The 17,878-nt window shown below is 43.2% G+C and overlaps 1 long non-coding RNA gene across 1 annotated transcript; it reads right to left on the bottom strand.

The window, feature by feature from the left end:
- Nucleotides 1-75: 75 nt before the first annotated feature.
- LOC125991129 (uncharacterized) lies at nucleotides 76-1,408 on the bottom strand. Its single transcript, XR_011086097.1, has 6 exons — nucleotides 1,128-1,408; nucleotides 1,017-1,041; nucleotides 815-900; nucleotides 578-709; nucleotides 378-477; nucleotides 76-295 (listed from the first exon to the last, which is right to left on the bottom strand). It is a non-coding gene; the product is annotated as an uncharacterized lncRNA (long non-coding RNA).
- Between the last annotated feature and the right edge of the window lie 16,470 nt (nucleotides 1,409-17,878).

Genomic DNA, 17,878 nt, shown 5'->3' with positions numbered 1-17,878 from the left:
ATCATACAAACCAAAAATGGACCAAATATGAAAATGGAAAAAAAAAATAGTTGACCAACAACAAAAAGACAAAACTAGAATTTGATATTTTATCATTGCATCATCGGGATTAAGGAAATACATTGCGACAGAAGACAGTATGGTGAATTGACAGATTATCAGCGGCCACCAGAGCCACGATGGCCAAAACCACGGCTGAAACCATTCCCGCCATCACGCTTGAAGCCACAGTTAATATCTTGGCTGCAAACAAAAGGGGCCATCGCAGTGCAAAGTGCATCCACCCAAAATCCCTCTGTAAAAAACATGTTTAAATGTGAATTTTTATTTTAACAGAATTATTTTCATCGCAAACATTAATCACGGATTTTACGTACCAATTGAAAAAATCTGTACACAGGTTCCATTGACATCAGGTTGTAGACGAAAAGCAGTGAAACGCACAATGGTGCCATCAGTCCATATGTAGTCCTCATCCTGGAAGTCAGTCATATTTTAATGAGTCATAATATTACAAAAAGATTACAAGACAAGAGACATGAATTAATTGCAATTTTTGTACCGGCCGATGCTTTACCGAAATTTTATCATGGAGTCCAATCCAGGCTACGTTATCGTTACCACCGTTCCGAAGCAGATCAAGAACAAAATCATTTTCAAAGGAACTGCGGATGGAGACCAGATGTCCACCGAGAACGTTGCAGACACTCTGAAAAAAAAGAGTAAAAAAAAAAACCCAATTATTTCACTCATTTGAGTCATTAGATATTTTTCAAGATCACACACTGACAGAATTACATAATGTTGTTTATACCTCTGCATCTAAAAACGTCCTTTCACGAGCGTGGTAGAAGTAACAGCGATGGTCAAACTGAATCCAGCCATTAGGACAGATGCTGTCTGCAGATTGTTTGTTGAAAGAAAAAAAACCCCACAAGATAATTCACTAAAATGTTATGAAATTCAGACGCAACAAAAATATTAAGTAGTATCATTGAGGCAGTTATTGTACCAACCTTCGAAATTACAGACTTCATTCAACTGTGAAGAAGCACATTTATGAAAATCAGACTACAGAAGACAGCAATAAATAAATATATTTAAATCAACAAGAGATTTTCACTTACAGATTGGGTCAACACCCCACCGATCCCACAAAGGAGGAACGAGTAAAGAGCAAATGCCATCTCTGCAAAAATGAAAAAAATACTTCAAATTTTGAATAAATAAAAAAGGCTTTATGTTTATTTGACCGTATTGAAACAAAAAATGTAGATCTTAACAAAGCAAATTTAGTTTGAAAAAATATGATGTCAAATTGTGTGAAGTTCCCTTTGGACTTGCGAGTTTGGCTTCTGTGGGCGACGATGACGAGCAATCCTTTTAAAAACTTGAAAGTCTTGCGCCACTGCTGAAAGTACCGGGGCTGCTGCCAAATGTCAGATACCGCTTAGAATGAGTTTCCGTAACATTTTGTATGTTTACAAAATTAATTGCGTAATTTAAGGCCAATCAGTAAAACTTGCACACCAAAATTAACTATCAATGGTGTTTTGTCTTTGCCAAACAGGTTTTAGACCTCCAGAGCCACTCCTGTGTTTCTTTGTCCTGCTACGAAGACAAACATTTCTTTATAAGTTTAAAAATGAATAGTAATCACAGGTCTCAAATTGTGCCGTTTATTTGTGACCTTTCTACGAGCGTCAACATTGCTTAACTTGACTAACCTGTGAGAAGAGGGCAGGAGTCGGGTACCCCAGCATTCCAATGTTGATTGATTGTAGAAAGAAAATGTTTACGCATTTTTAAAATAGAACATCTGAAATAAAAGTGCAAATCCAGTCAAACTAGCAGGTGATGTGATGAACGAATTTAAATGCCAGAAACAAAATGAGCGTGATATATTGTCTATTCAACAATGTCATTTGGAAGCTACTGAATTAAGAAAGGTCTTAGTAAGAATTGTCCATTTGAATGTTTTTTTAATCATATGAACCGCATGGCATAAAATCATTTATATTGAGTGTGCATATTCCATGCGGAAAGATAAATGGGCACGTGTAGTCCGCTGTGACTATTTCCATAGAAAAATAAACAAAGGGCCAATGACAAAGAGCAGTCCAAGTGCGCTCCAATGTGTGTCATTCCTTAAAGAGAAAAAAATTAAACAGGTTTTATTCACACACGGGCCACATGGCTTTGTTTGGGGTTCCTAGTCAATTTCGCGCAAGAGAGTGGACTGCTGGGCAACTGCTGAAGTATGAGCACACACAATCACACTGGTGCACACACGCCTTGACCAGTACAGCGTGGCAACTGGGGTTATGGTGCCCTCACAGAGGTCTAATGAGATGAAGGACAACTAGTGTAACAGATGGGCCTCTGGTCATATGAGGGCCCCTAAAGTCACTAGCCTCCTGAAACATCATCACTATGATTGCCACTATTTGCCTATTCACGCCAGCGTACACATTCACACAAACATACACGCACATGCAGAATTCTGTGGCTTTATCATTTTATCATGAAACAATGCATGTACTGCTCTTCTTCACTATAATAACAATAATAATAATAATTATTGTTATTAATAAATATTATTATTATTATTATTATTACGAAGAACAAAAAAGCCTACTGATGGACCAAAAACGAAATATTGATAAATCTATTGTACATAGTATGTATGTGTGAATATGTTTGATAATGGCAACATGTCCATGGTGCTGTCCATGGTCCTGTTCATGGTACGCTCAAATTCATCTGCTCCATCTCACCGCAATCCAAAAGAACACAAGAGCAATGACAATAGGCTGCATTAACAGTGCAAGAGAGCCCTCGTGTGGACATAAAAAGTATTACATGCTATTTTGTGTTGCTATGCCGACAGATTTTAACCGCATGCACTTTCAGGACTAAAAAAGACGTAATAAAATGTGACGCAGAGCACATTACACAGTAATGAAATTAAGCGGTGTAATTCCATCCTTTTTCTGGCTTTTTAATTTTTTCCATCCAGCTTGCCAATTAGTGTTAATAAAATAATTATAGTGGAAAACCTTAATATTCATTTAGAAAATGAGTCTCAGCAGCTTGTTTGTTACTCCATGAAATGATTTTCTACCACAGGCATAATAGATTTAATATGATCAATCTTGATTGATAGGCTAACACAGTCAGTCAATTTAAGTGGCTGCACCTACTCTTTAAAAAGCTTCATTTGCATGTGTCAAGGATAATTATGATATCCAGTCTTCCTTTCCTCTCCAAGATTGTGGAGACAGCTGCTGCCTAATGACTTTCTTTTTGATTCGGACAAGGCCTCATCTCTCTACTTGTCTGGTTACATAGATTTATTTTTATATATGGGAGCTGCCATAAAGTGATTTAAGTCCTAATTTGTAAATATAAGTAATGAAGAAATATATGTAAAAGTCAATTCATGGTGTCCCGCAAGGTTCTGATAAGCAGAATTAAATAAATACGTACGATATTCAACATACAAGCTTTTGACTTTATAGTTTATGAAGCGGTTCATGTAATGACGCCAAGCCACCACAAATGGCAGTGCCCCAATTCACTTGTATGTAACCCAGCGTAAAATGAACATGTCCATTGCCTTTTCATCATTCCCCTTTCTTTAATGTAAAGGTCATTTCAATTCAAATATGGTTATCAGAACATAAACATAGGATTATTTTACTGTACAATTGTTTAATTTAAAATATCATCACAAGCAGAATTAGATAAATACGTACGTCGTACGATATTAAACATACAAGCTTTTGACTTTATAGTTTATGAAGCGGTTATGTAATGACGCCAAGCTACCACAAGATAGCAGTGCCCCAATTCACTTGTATGTAACCCAGCGTAAAATGAACGTTTTTTTTTCCTCTTTTGTATGAAGGCATCTTCAGAATTGTTGTTTGTACTTCCTGCCTTCAGCATGTATTAAATTGTAACCTTTATCCGCCAAGAGCGCACTACAAGCAAGTTAGTTGAAAAAGATTGCCACCTAGTGGTAAGATGGTGTCACTTTGTCACTTTCAGTCGGAGCAGCTACCATAACAGGTCACCTGGTGGCGCTCGTGTGCATAGCGCCGTTGCACAAGCAGGAGAAGAAGGTTGCCACGGATTGGCGGACGTGACGTCAGGCCCCTAGTTAAATTGAAGACAGGTGTGAATGAAAAGCGTTATTAATTACATGTAAAGCAAAATGGCGTCCTCTTGCATGTCCACTCCGCAGGTAGGTGTGCACACGAGCTAATGTTTGTCGTTTGCGGCCTTTTTGCTTGTTGCGGGATTTTCACACTTGAGGACCGCTACACCGTTTGAGCAAAGCACAGTAACGTCACAGTTCACTTTGATTTGCTGCAGGTAGCACGGTGGGCTCTTTGGTTTTTGTGCCATTATTTGGAATGTTTTTTTTTTGTTTTATTTTTTTTAATGCTGGCCAGCTCTTTTTTTTCTTCTCTTTCTCACGTGGTGGATTTTGCTGGGGGGTTGAATGCAAATGTTTGTTTGACAAATTGTCCGCGTTTCTTGGTTCTGTTGAATATTGACTGGTGTTTTATTTGACGTTTTCATGCAAACTTTTGAATGTGCTTTTTGCCAAACAGATTGTTGCAAATTCGTATCAAAACCAAACCTTTGGGTTCCAAATACTCGTCCACTTTTAGTATTGGTCTACTCAAGGTTGATATGTGAAAAACGCTTACCTAAAAAACATTTGCAAACATTTTTTACTTCCGGTTTCCGCCCACTCTTTGGACAACTGAGCTCCACTCCGCCGATTTTGGACCGCAAACTTGGATTGTCTTTGGACTCGAGGTAGGTTGCGTTTGGATAAGAAAAGGTCGCGACTTTTGCACTTGCGTTGCTAATATAAACTGCCGATGAGTAATTTTGAGTCTTTTTGTTAGATGTTAATTGGCTTTATTCTGTCTAGTGGCGCAGCTCCTGCTGCAGGTACGATGCTGCAAGTATACGGCGTATAAGAAAATGTTCCGGCTTGTGTACTTGCATTGCCGATGAGTAATATTGAGCACATTTTATTTGACCATAATGGCGTCATTCGTGCTATACATACGATGCTGCAGCTAAATGGAACGCTCGTAACTACCAATTTAATTCGCCGAAACTGACAGTTTAATTCGTGTCTGTATTACACTAATATGTACACAATTTCTGTTGACATTGGCTGTTGTTGTTGTTGTTGTTGTTGTTTCCGTAAAATTACCACTGTGGCTTTCTTATATTGTTGGAATAATTTTAAGTGAAGCTTTGGCCTGCCAGACCTGGAGGCCTCGCCTTTACGAGTTTATCTTTTCCTTTTATCTAGGTTCTTCCTTTTATGTGATAGGGATGTCTTTTGATCCCTGTCAGCCATTTGTATCCTTCCTGTCCTTATGTTGTCTGTGTGTTTTCGTTCCCGTAAGAGGCCTTCACTAACAATGAGCAGGGCTTATTTGCATAGGTGACATGTTCTTTGTTTGATTCACAGGAACTTCATTCCTTTTCATTTAGATATAGGTTTGGTTCATAGATTGTAGTTTATCAGACCTGTTTTTCTTTGTTAAGGGTTACATACAGTTAGAAGTAGTTGCATAAAAGTTATCCCATAATAAGTCAATGTTTGTTTAAGGAACTAAATACCGGTTACCTCACGTTTGCTTAATGTGTGTTGAAATGTTTAGGACAAGTTACTTATTATTATTATTATTATGTGTTAATTACCAAGTAGATAAAGTTAGCAAAGGTCTAGTTGCATTTGTTCCACAGCAAAGCGGCAATCAATGAGCTTCAGGGTATTTGACCATAGTCGAGAACGAGTCAGCCAACTGTGAGGGAAGACAGCTGGGGACGGCCTCTGCGGGGGGTCACGAGCCAACAGCGAAGTGCTAATTCACACCACACTACATTCTTTTGCTAATCAGCGTTGCAACAGACACAATCCCCCCTCTCTTTAGTGTAGCAACGCCTCTGTAACCAGGGCAACCATAACATTAAAAAGAGGGGCACGTGGAGTAAGGACTCAGAACTGATGGAGGTTGTAACTGAGATTGCTTTCTCTATCGTTCTCCTCGCGAGTAAACCTGTTCTGGTTGTCTTCTCCTCTTCATTCCAGCGAGTGATTTAATGTCTAATCGTATTTAGACCCAACATTTAATTGGTCCTTCGAGCCGGATGCCAACACACCTGAGGATTCCAGCGGACGGCAGCAGAGATCCAGAAAGACCGCGCGCGGCAGGACCTCCCTAGGTGGGGTCCTACATCCTTTTCAAGGCCTGGCTGTCTGCTCGTCAGCTGGGATCTAAGGGTTGAAGGCAGTCTGAGGTGCAGAGGTGAAGAGAACCAGAGGGTGAGTTTGTATTTTTTATAAAAGAAATGAGCGGCCGAGGGCTCGTTGTGCCCTATAAAAGTCCTAGGACAGAACGGAAAGGTCCGTTCTAAAGGTACCAAAACGGAAAGGTCCGTTTAAATAAGTTACACAACGCAGATGTAACAAACCGGTTAAATACAGAACGGAAAGGTTCGTTCTAAAGGTACCAAAACGGAAAGGTCCGTTTAAATAAAAGTTACACAACGCAGATGTAACAAACCGGTTAAATAAAAGGACAGAGGTGTCCGACGGAGTGGCATCAGAACTGATGGAGGTTGTAACTGAGATTGCTTTCTCTATCGTTCTCCTCGCGAGTAAACCTGTTCTGGTTGTCTTCTCCTCTTCATTCCAGTGAGTGATTTAATGTCTAACAACGCGAAAAGCAAGATTTGTGGAGGTGTTGGATTTTGTCCACAATTTAGGGAGCGCGCTATCTGTGCCTCACGGCAAAAGCCATTGCCAATCACCTGTTTTTCAATTTACTCAATGCGTGCTCGTTTGATTTCATCACATTTAGGAAAATGCTAAGACACTGAAGCAGAACTTAGACTTACACAGGTTGGTTGAGTTCAATCACAATTCTTGTTCAGAAAGCTCTGTTTCCAGGAAAGTACACTACAGCGCTGGGCCGTTTTGGCTACAATGCTTAAGAGCAGAAAGTCTCCATTCAGGAAAAAAAGGCAACGTTCAAGGTTCTGAAGGAAATGGGGTCAAAATACAAAAAGTCCTGCCTAGCTACAAAAACAGATGTGCTCAAACCTCATTTAATAAAGTACATAAGCAGACTGTTGGATTCTGTCCACAATTTAGGGAGTGCGTTATCTGCGCCTCACGGCAAAAGCCTTTGCCAATCACCTGTTATCCAATTTACTCACTGCGTGCTCATTTGATTTCTTCAGATTTAGGAAAATGCAAAGACACTGAAGCAGAAATTAGACTTACACAGATTGGTTGAGTTCAATCACAATTCAAGATGGCGGCGCGTGCACACGCAGCGGCCACTCTCTGTCCCGTTCGGTGTTTTGTGAGTGTTTACTGAGTGTTTGTCCGGCAGTTTTGTGTGTGTTCGTCTCGTGTGATACGTCGTGCTACTAGTGCGGCGGGCATGTTCTGCTCAACATCGGCAGAAGTGGGTTTTATGGCGTTCTAGACTTTGGTGCGGAGAGATTAAGGGCGCTCGGACTGCTTCGTCATGGAGCGACGCCGGACTAGCCCCCTCTTCCTCCCCCGGTTGGACTGCGTCGTGAGGTCGGACTGCTCCGTCCTGGAGCATTGTTGGGATGCGTCGGCAGCGGGTCTGCGAGGCAGCGGAAGAGGGGCCAGCGCGGAGACGTCGGGCCAGGCTTGCGGCCAACCCAGCTCGCAGAGCCGTGCCTTCCATTCTCCTGGCGTACGTTCGTTCGCGGGACGACAAGATGGGTTGCGTTCGCCTGATAGGATCCACGAACTGGACAGTGCGTGCCTGCTGTGTGCTCGTGTTCAGTGGCCTGGTTGACTGTTATCTTTCCGGACTCTGGTGTGCATCGGGAGCGGCTAGCGTGCTATCACTCTTATTGTTCATTTTCTTGTTTTATTTTTCCTGTGTTTTTTACTTGTATGTGCGTTGTGAACTCTGTCTTGTCACCCTGGGATAGTGAGAAACGTAATTTCGATCTCTTTGTGTGTCTTGACATGCGGAGGAATTGACAATAAAGGAGACTTTGACTTTGACTTTCTTGTTCGAAAAGCTCTGTTTTCAGGAAAGGACAATACAGCGCTGGGCCCTTCAAGAGCGGAAAGTCTCCATTCAGAAAAGGCAACGTCCAAGGTTGTTAGATCAGTTTTATATTCAGTAGCACATTGTGGGCCGAGATTGATGGGTGATGAGTCTTCGGGGTGGGGCAAGTTCGAAGGAGAGTCTGCTTCCATGGGAGTGGTGCTGGTTATCGGCGATTCGGTGTGTAGGTGGAGGGCTGTTGGTGTGTGTGTGTGTGGAGGGGGGTTGTTGTCTTCCATCCCGTCTTTCGGCCTTGGCGATCATCTCTGGCCGAGTTCTCGGGTGGGGGCTGTTGTCTTCCCTCCCGTCTTTCGGCCTTGGCGATCATCTTTGGCCGAGTCTTTGGGTGGCTCCTTCTGGCACCTGCTGGTTTTATCTCCACGTGACCTTCCTGTGAACATTCTTCTCCAATCTTGGACATACACTGTCGTACCTCATTCTTTTAATTTTGTCATTTTGTACGAAATTATGTTAGCTTTTGGCTGTGACATCATTAATCTATTGCTGTTCTTTTGATACATCATGTCTTTGCTTATTCTTAGTTTAATCATGCTTCCAACCGTATCTTTTCTTTGTTAGGCAAACTATTTCCCTCTGTGCAGAGCGTTCAGTAGTAATCAAAAACTGGCGTCTAGCATTAGTCAAAACATAATTTACAATCAAGTACTGAACGGTCAAGATGACTCTGGCCGTGTCCATGATTCAGAGAAAAAACATCAGGCATGCCTTCCACAGTTCCTTAAGGGTCATTAAGCTATTTAGGCAATATATCAAAAGTCATTTGTTATTTCAAAGTGCTCAGAAATATATCAGATCATAAAGTTATAAAAACCTTTCTCATCACCACTTATCAAAAATGTCTAGTTATGTCTTTATTGATTTGGTGTGTAGGTATAATTATATGCTTAAAATGTTTATTTTATTTATTTAATATGTGAATATACTTGTCTGCTTATGTACTTTATTCAATGAGGTTTGAGCATATCTGTTTTTGTAGCGAGGCAGGACTTTTTGTATTTCGACCTCATTCCTTCACTATGTACTAACCACGCACTGCCTCGCTACAAAAACAGACCCTTTCTTTTTCTTCTGTCAAAGACCAGTTGATCAATCAGACCGAATTTACCAATTGTTTATTCCTGACAAAGCAAGCTAATACAGGCGCCTGGGTCCCAGGTCCCTCACACTAAAACTCGTGTGTTCTTGTGACCATCAAGAGACAACACATTCTTCCGGGTTGCCCAGTTTAAAACAAACACAATATGAATATTCAAACATGCAAAACATTGTGTGATGATTGGTCGATGGCCATCTCCTCCCCGGCTGGGTGTTATCGGTGAGTGAAGCTGTCCGGCCTCAGCTGTCTGGCGGTTGGGTCTTCCCGGCGAAGCCCGACCACCAGGACGTGGTGTTATTCTCGTTTCTCACCGACCTTGAGGTGTTCTCGTCAGGTACTCCCTTTCTGGGCCGATGATACATCCTGTTGCACAACACTTCGAAGAAAACAAGTTCATGCAGTTTGCCTGCACATTCTTCGCCACCCACCAACCACACGAGCACTCCTAGTACTGGAAATTATATTGATATGATTATAAGTTTAACACAGCCTTAATAAAATATGTTTGCAAACTGCCGAAAGCACATTTCCCTTTAGTGCTAACCATGAATGTACTAACCCATGCGCTGTACTAACCATGCATGTACTAACGCTAATCAAACCTCTCTCCCAACGGCACTAACCACATTGCATTGCGCGTTCCTCTCAACAACAAAAAAAGAAGCAATTGTCTTTTTAGAATTTTTAGCAAGTTTTTTTTTTTTTTTTTAAATATCTTTTTCGTGACCTACTAGTCGAGGCTGTTCTAAAACACCGGCTCGTATGCTTGATGCATATTAAATGAGGTAAAAAAAAAAAATCCCGTCATTTACTTCATATGGTGTACGTACTGGCACAAAAAGTTGCAGTGCTGAGGACATGTAGGGCCATAGATGGATGAATTTTTCAAAGCACTGATGGCTGGGCGGTTCGACGCGCGTCAGGGCAACCCGCAGCCTCGGGTACGAATACGGCAATACTCAACTTTAAGAACGTTATCAAGCTGTAGATTGAAAGACATTCTGCATGAATATCACGTCTACTTTTAGCATGTGGTTTAGAAATAATGCAAATTAACGTTGTTTTGTACCTTTTACACACATGCACATTGGAGAGACAGCGGCAGTATTTATGTTGTATGTTTGTTAGGTTTCTTTGGGCAAAACAAACCACGAAAGATGGGTCTCTAGCCGTCCAATTAGGGCACCTATCATTTTTAATAGTGTAGTTGTTTAAAGTTAAAAGTGAAGTATTTTCGCATATAGTTAAATGGAGCGTCAGACAGGTTAGGGCAGGGGTGGGCAAACTTTTTGACTTGCGGGCCTTGCATGTAACATAAATTTACTTTAGCATCCCTCTCGACTGTACAACAGGCCTTCTTCGTAGTCAGACTGCAAATGAAGATTTCATGACCTGTAACAAAACATGCAACGTTTCATATTGAAGAGATGCCGCATCAACTGAGGCACATCGTGAATGACTGACACCAAAGTTGACTTTATTTACAAAGACCACCCACAGGAACAAAACACACCAAAGTCGACTTTATTCACAAAAACCCCACGACGATTCAACCGCAAAAAAAAAAAAAAAAAGGCTGGGACTTGAATAAAATAAAGGGTTTTACTCGTACAAAAAAAAATACACCAACATGGAGCAAGATTCTGAATTCAGTGGCCATTTTACGGCTGGGTTGCAAAAAGGTTTGCCAAAGACGAATTTCATTGGTCACAACGCAGACTATTTTTACGCTTACTCAACACGCTTGTCATTTGCATCTATGTGTGTCAGGCTACTTGGCTTTTGTCAACAATTTAGAATGCATACAGCTTTTCTTTGCACAGTAAAAAGAAATGCCTGACACTGCATATTTAACATTACATATTTGGACTCATTTGTTTGAGACTAGTTTTACAATTGCCTTATCATAGAGAATGTTTCAAATGATTCCAGTTTGTATGTTGTCATTTAACTCAATATGCACAGATAGACTTCACATTCCAATGTTGAAAATGGACCACTTGAATTCGGTTCACAATTTAATTCAGGTACAGAGGCAAACAATTACAGCACAAACTTTACGGTTCACTCCATGTATTAAAAAAAAAAAAAAACACTTTAAAACAATATTGCACAATGACAGCGCTGAGAAGAAAGAGAGGCATCATGCAGACAGACAGTGTGCACACCCAGTGAAAAAGTAGAGGGAGGGAAAGAAAGAACAAAAGGGAAAACCAAAGTCATACTCTCCCTAAATGTTGGCTGCTTTGCCCTCCCGGCCACGCCGTATCTGCACCTGCCTCGTGTGGGACGCTAGTCACGGGGGAAGGTTCGTGTCCGCTCCGGGCCGGTGTTCGACATTTGGACTCATCCTCGCACAAATGCAAAAAGAAAGACAGCACTCAGTTGCATGCGGTTCACTTCTGTCGACGTACTCATGACCTACCCCCTGGTCTTGCCGTCCGGTCCAGTCCCTCTCGGTGCAGGTGCTCAGGCAACCCTGAAAGGCAGACATATTGTGGTGGTTTTGGCAAGAGATAAAACCCACTACCCCCGACCTTGAGTCAGGTTAGTTTAAATAGGGTAACTAGCGGCACATCTCTCCCACATTGGAGCGATCCGGTTTATGAAAGGTTTAACCTCTTACAAAGAGAGCGAGAGAGCAAGAGGAGAAGAGGCTTCGGTGTGCACTAAAGCACAACCCGCCAGTTCCCCTTAAGGAGAGCTGGCTTGGCCCCGGGAAGAAAAACAAGGACAACGTGACGTCACAGCGGGCGTCACGGGGAATCTCCTCGTCCTCGACACCGTTGACGACACTGGGACCCAGGCAGGCAGACATACTCTGGTATTCCACAAAGGGCAGGGTATAGCCATGTTCCACCCTGAGTGCACCAGGCCGTGCAGGTACTGACGGGCGCATCAGAGAAAGAGAGTGGGGGGGGGGGGGGGGGTAGAAGAGTGTCTACTTTGCCGATTCGTATCTAGAGGGGCACTAACCCCAATGGCCTGTGCTAGTTATCCGATTCAAACTGCCAAACTGAGGTCGGGGGTGCCAAAAAGCATCATATTGGACTGCGAGTAATCGGCAGATGCTACTCATCTTCATTTGAGGAACTGCTCTCGTCCCTCCGACGCCATGTGAGCGAGCCCTGCGACAAATAAGGAAATGAGATTAAAAAGAGTGTGTACACTATCCTTGTACATTTGATTGCAATGTCACCTCTGGCCAGCCTTGGCCAGTCATGCATCAGGCTCCTTTTCATCACATGGCGACTGCTTTTCTTGGGGTGATTTCTTCCTTTGCGCCCGCCCCGCTCACCAATCCTCCGTCCGCTGGCTCTTTGTTTTGTGTAGCTTCTCTTCCACCTTGCAAGACACAAGCACAAAAGTCTCGCTGCACAGTCGCTTACGCTTGCAGTCGCTGCGCAGTCGCTTGCGCGCTCGCTTGCTGTCGCTTGCGTGTTTGCACTCAATCAAGGCTGCACAACATATTGGAAAGTCTGTGATATGGCAGTATTGCACCAGACCATTGCATTGAGCAAAGTCATGCAAAAATTTGGGATGGAAATGAACTTTTTGATTTGAATGAGATCAGTTAGATGTTAACTTTAACTTGCATCAATGACTTGTCATCTTCTAAAATAATTACAAATAGTTAGGCAAGAAAACATGGAGCTTGTTTCATTTGTCACATTGAGCAAAATCTTTTGTTTCTTAAATTACATGTCCAACATACCACCATATGGCAGTTGTCCAATACACGTGCAGCCCTAAACACACACACACTCACGTCACCATTGGTGTCCAAACGGCAGCCTATTTGCCACAAAAGGCCATTGGACACGTGCCACTAAGGGAGCGCCAAAATAGGACTGATCAACGGCAACATCAAATACTAAGATATGCTGTTTACAAGTCAAATCATCAGTCCAAAATTTCACTCGGACGCAGACATACAGTAGTAGTTTAGCCTAATTTTTGCTGTCAAGGTCAGGTTCATTAAGACACCACATGAATGACCTTCAAAATGAACACCGTTTTGTAGCAGTAGCACAAAAGAGCAAAATGTTGTGATTGATTAGAGTGTTTAATGAACTGGCGTCAAACAATTGGGAATTTGTTTCAGTATGCAGTCCTCAAACAGATGTTTGGACACCACTGGTGTGAATTAAAAAAAAGAAAAAAAAACTCAATTTCACGCATTGAAGCTGAGCAGGTTTACGCCTCTAGGGAAGCGGGTCTCCCTCAGACCCTGGCCGCAGGATACTTCAGAGTGATGCCACAGCAGTCCGTCCACTTCTGATCAGATCGTGTCGCGTCCCGGTCGCCATCTGCAGAAACAGAAACAATGTCAGAAACCCAAAGAGCACCCCAAATTGTAGGTCACTTGCTTACTTGATCACAGCGGCTAGCTACTCTAGGTTACCGTCGCCGGGTCGGGTCGGGCCGTGCGTCCCCCCTTTTGCGTCCAGCCTGCAAAAGGTAGAACATGCAACATGTGTGCGCTGCTCACGTCATGTCTTGAGCACCCTCGACCAGCGGTTCCTCGTGGACCGGCTCGCTCCAACGCCACCCTACACCGAGGGTAGAACAAAGGACGCAAGTACGACAGTGGTAGGTTAGGGGTAGATTAAGCACAACAGTGGTAGGATAGAAAAAGACACAAAATGTTACAAGTCATATTGCAAAATTGGACATTCGGGACCGGCTCGCTCCAACGCCGCCCTACACCGAGGGGAGAACAAAAAACGCAAGTGCGACAGTAGTAGGTTAGGGTTAGATTATGTACAACAATGGTAGGTTAGAAAAAAAAACACAAAATGTTACAAGTCATATTGCAAAATTGGACATACGGGGCTGGCTCGCTCCAATGCCGCCCTACACCGAGGGGAGAACAAAGAACGCAAGTACGACAGTGTTAGGTTAGAAAAAGACCAAATGTTACAAGTCATTGCAAAATTGGACATTCAGCTCCAAAGTTTTGTTTGTCCATCGACATGACGTCCTCCCCCAAATGCGCCATCAATGGCAATCCTCGCACAAGACAACGCTGCTCTTCAAGTCACAACCTCATCCACAACTACAGACCGCATCTTAAGCAAGAACAAGCAGATCCAACCATCAGATCCCCAAACACTGTCCACTCCTGCAACCTTTCCGTGGTGCACCCATAACGAAAGCACCTCCCAGAGCTCCACACTGGCTCCTCCTGGTCACATGATCCCCACACATGTCAACTTTGGCGTGCTGCACCCATAACCAAAGCGCGTCCCAGAGCTCCACACTGCCTCCTGCTGGTCACATGATGCCCACACATGTCAACCTTTGCACGCTGCTTGATTCTTGACTGGGTGTGGAATTGGTCCTTTCCTCATGCCATTCGGCTCCTCTTCCAGCCTGCAAATCATGCATCATTAATTGTGTGTTGGTAACTTCAATTGCCATGAGAATGTGATAACGATAGATGAACTCATCTCATTTTGAAGTGCATTATCCGTCCTCACTGAAACCTCCACAAATCTTGTTTTTCGCCTTGTACGCATATAAGAAAGCCGCAGTGGTCATTTTACGGCAAAAAAAAAAAAAGCCAATGTCAACAAAAATTGTGTACATATTAGTATAACACAGACACGAATTAAACTGTCAGTTTAGGCGAATTAAACTGGTAGTTACGAGCGTTGCATGTAGCTGCAGCATCGTATGTATAGCACGAATGGTGATCCTGAAAGGGGGATCCTTCCATCTGTGGTCCCTTCTCAAGGTTTCTCATTTTCCCCTGGCAGGGTTTTTTTGAGTTTTTCCTTGCCCTTTTGGGAGCTTAAGATCAGGGGATGCTTTGAGAATAATTGTCAATTTTGGCTATGTGAAGCCCTTTGAGACTGTGATTTAGGGCTATACAAATAAACTTGACTTGACTTGACGAATGACGCCATTATGGTCAAATAAAATGTGTTCAATATTACTCATCGGCAATGCAAGGGTTTCAAGCCGGGAAATTTCCTTATCCGCCGTATACTTGCAGCATCGTACCTGCAGCAGGAGCTGCGCCACTATGAAAGAATAAAGCCAATTAACATCGAACAAAGAGCCTCAAAATTACTCATCGGCAGTTTAGATTAGCAACGCAACCTACCTCGAGTCCAAAGACGATCCAAGTTTGCGGTCCAAAATTGGCGGAGTGGAGCTCAGTTGTCCAAAGAGTAGGCGGAAACAGGAAGTAAAACATGTTTGCAAACGTTTTTTAGGTATGCGTTTTTCACAACCTTGAGTAGACCAATACTAAAAGTGGACGAGTATTTGGAGCCCAAAGGTTTGGTTTTGATACGAAATTTGCAACAATCTTTTTGGCAAAAAGCACATACAATCATTGTTGACTTCCGGAAGGGTCACACAACACACCTGCCGCTGATCATCGACGGTGCTGTGGTGGAGAGGGTGAGCTGCACCAAGTTCCTGGGGGTGCACATCAGTGAGGACCTCTCCTGGTCCGCAAACACCTCGTCACTGGCAAAGAAAGCTCAGCGCCGCCTGTACTTCCTGCGGAAGCTTAGGCGTGCATGTGCTCCTCAGGCAGTCCTGTCTACATTCTACCGTGGCACCATTGAGAGCGTCCTCACCAGTTGCATCGCTGTCTGGGGTGGTAACTGCACTGAACAGAACTTGAAGGCCCTGCAGCGCATAGTGAATACGGCTGGTAAGATTATTGGTGCTTCGCTCCCCTCCCTGAAGGACATTTACACCTCCCATCTCGCCCGCAAGGCAACCTCGATTGCCAGAGATGTGAGTCACCCGGCTCACTCTTTGTTTGACCTTCTGCCCTCTGGGAAGAGGTACAGGAGCCTGCGCTCCCGCACCACCAGACTCGCCAACAGCTTCTTTCTCCAAGCTGTTAGGGCCCAGAACTCGCTACCCCCTTCTGCGTAGCGTGCGGCACTGTTGCGCTATTTTCGGGAATGTCTGCTGTACGCGCACTTGCTCCTTTTTTTTCTGCTCCTCTTATTTATTTATTTATTGTTGTGTTATTTATTCATTATTTATTCAGCACGCTTTTGTTATACTTGTTTACTTGTTTGTCTGTTGTGAGCCATGTCTTGTCATCGTGGGATAGGGGGGAACGAAATTTCGGTTTCTTTGTGTGTCTTTGGCATGTGGAGAAATTGACAATAAAGCTGACTTTGACTTTGACTTTGATACAAAAGTTTGCATGAAAACGTCAAATAAAACACCAGTCAATATTCAACAGAACCAAGAAACGCGGACAATTTGTCAAACAAACATTTGCATTCAACCCCCCAGCAAAAACCACTACGTGGGAAAGAAAATAAAAAAAAAAGAGCTGGCCAGCATTTAAAAAAAATAAATAAAAAAAATTCGAAATAATGGCACAAAAAACAAAGAGCCCACCGTGCTACCTGCAGCAAATCAAAGTGAACTGTGACGTTACTGTGCTTTGGGCAAACGGTGTAGCGGTCCTCAAGTGTGAAAATCCTGCAACAAGCAAAAAGGCATCGTGAGAAACGGCCGCAAACGACAAACATTCGCTCGTGTGCACATATATCTGCGGAGTGGACATGCAAGAGGACGCCATTTTGCTTCACCTATATTTAATAACTCTTTTCGTGCACACCTGTCTTCAATTGACCTAAGGGCCTGACGTCACGTCCGCCAATCCGCGGCAACTTTCTTCTCCTGCTTGTGCAACGGTGCTGTGCACACGAGCGCCACCAGGTGACCTGTTAGGGTAGCTGCTTCGGTTAACTCTGGAAATTAAAGTGAACGGGCAACCTTGGGATTCCCGGAGGTTGTCACCGACACAGAGAGTGAAAGACAGTGACACCATCTTACCACTAGGTGGCAATATTTTTCCACTAACTTGCTTGTAGTGCGCTCTTGGCGGATAAAGGTTACAATTTAATACATGCTGAAGGCAGGAAGTTCAAACAAAAATTCTGAAGATGCCTTCATACAAAAGAGAAAACTAAATAAACATCTTCCCCTAGAATTTATCCATCCATCCATTTTCTGAACCGCTTAGTCCCCACGGGGGTCGCGGGTGTGCTGGAGCCTATCCCAGCCGTCATCGGGCAGTAGGCGGGGGACACCCTGAACTGGTTGCCAGCCAATCGCAGGGCACACAGGGACAGACAACCAATCACACTCACACTCACACCTAGGGACAATTTGGAGTCTTCAATCGGCCTACCAAGCATGTTTTTGGAATGTGGGAGGAAACCCGAGTGCCCGGAGAAAACCCACGCGGGCCCGGGGAGAACATGCAAACTCCACACAGGGAGGGCCGGAGGTGGAATCGAACCCGCACCCTCCATAACTGTGAGGCGGACGTGCTACCCAGTGCGCCACCGAGCCGCCCTCCCCCCTAGAATTTATTTCAATGAATTTCATACAGCCATAATTGAACATTTAAACATGAGATTTAAGGGTAGTTTTGTAAAAATGGTAGTCTGCCTAAAATTTGACAATTATTTTCTTGTAGTTCTGATAATTAGTAAACACGAATAAAAGACACTCAGTACATTTGTTTAGTTTAAAATATCACCACATAAGCAGAATTAAATAAATACGTACGTGGTGCGATATTAAACATATAGGCTTTATAGTTTATGAAGCGGTCATGTAATGA

The sequence above is a fragment of the Syngnathus scovelli genome, chromosome 21 (assembly GCF_024217435.2).
Source record: "Syngnathus scovelli strain Florida chromosome 21, RoL_Ssco_1.2, whole genome shotgun sequence".
NCBI lineage: Eukaryota > Metazoa > Chordata > Actinopteri > Syngnathiformes > Syngnathidae > Syngnathus > Syngnathus scovelli.
The sequence above is the reverse complement of the archived record's forward strand: the minus strand, read 5'-3'. Positions and strand labels throughout refer to the sequence as shown.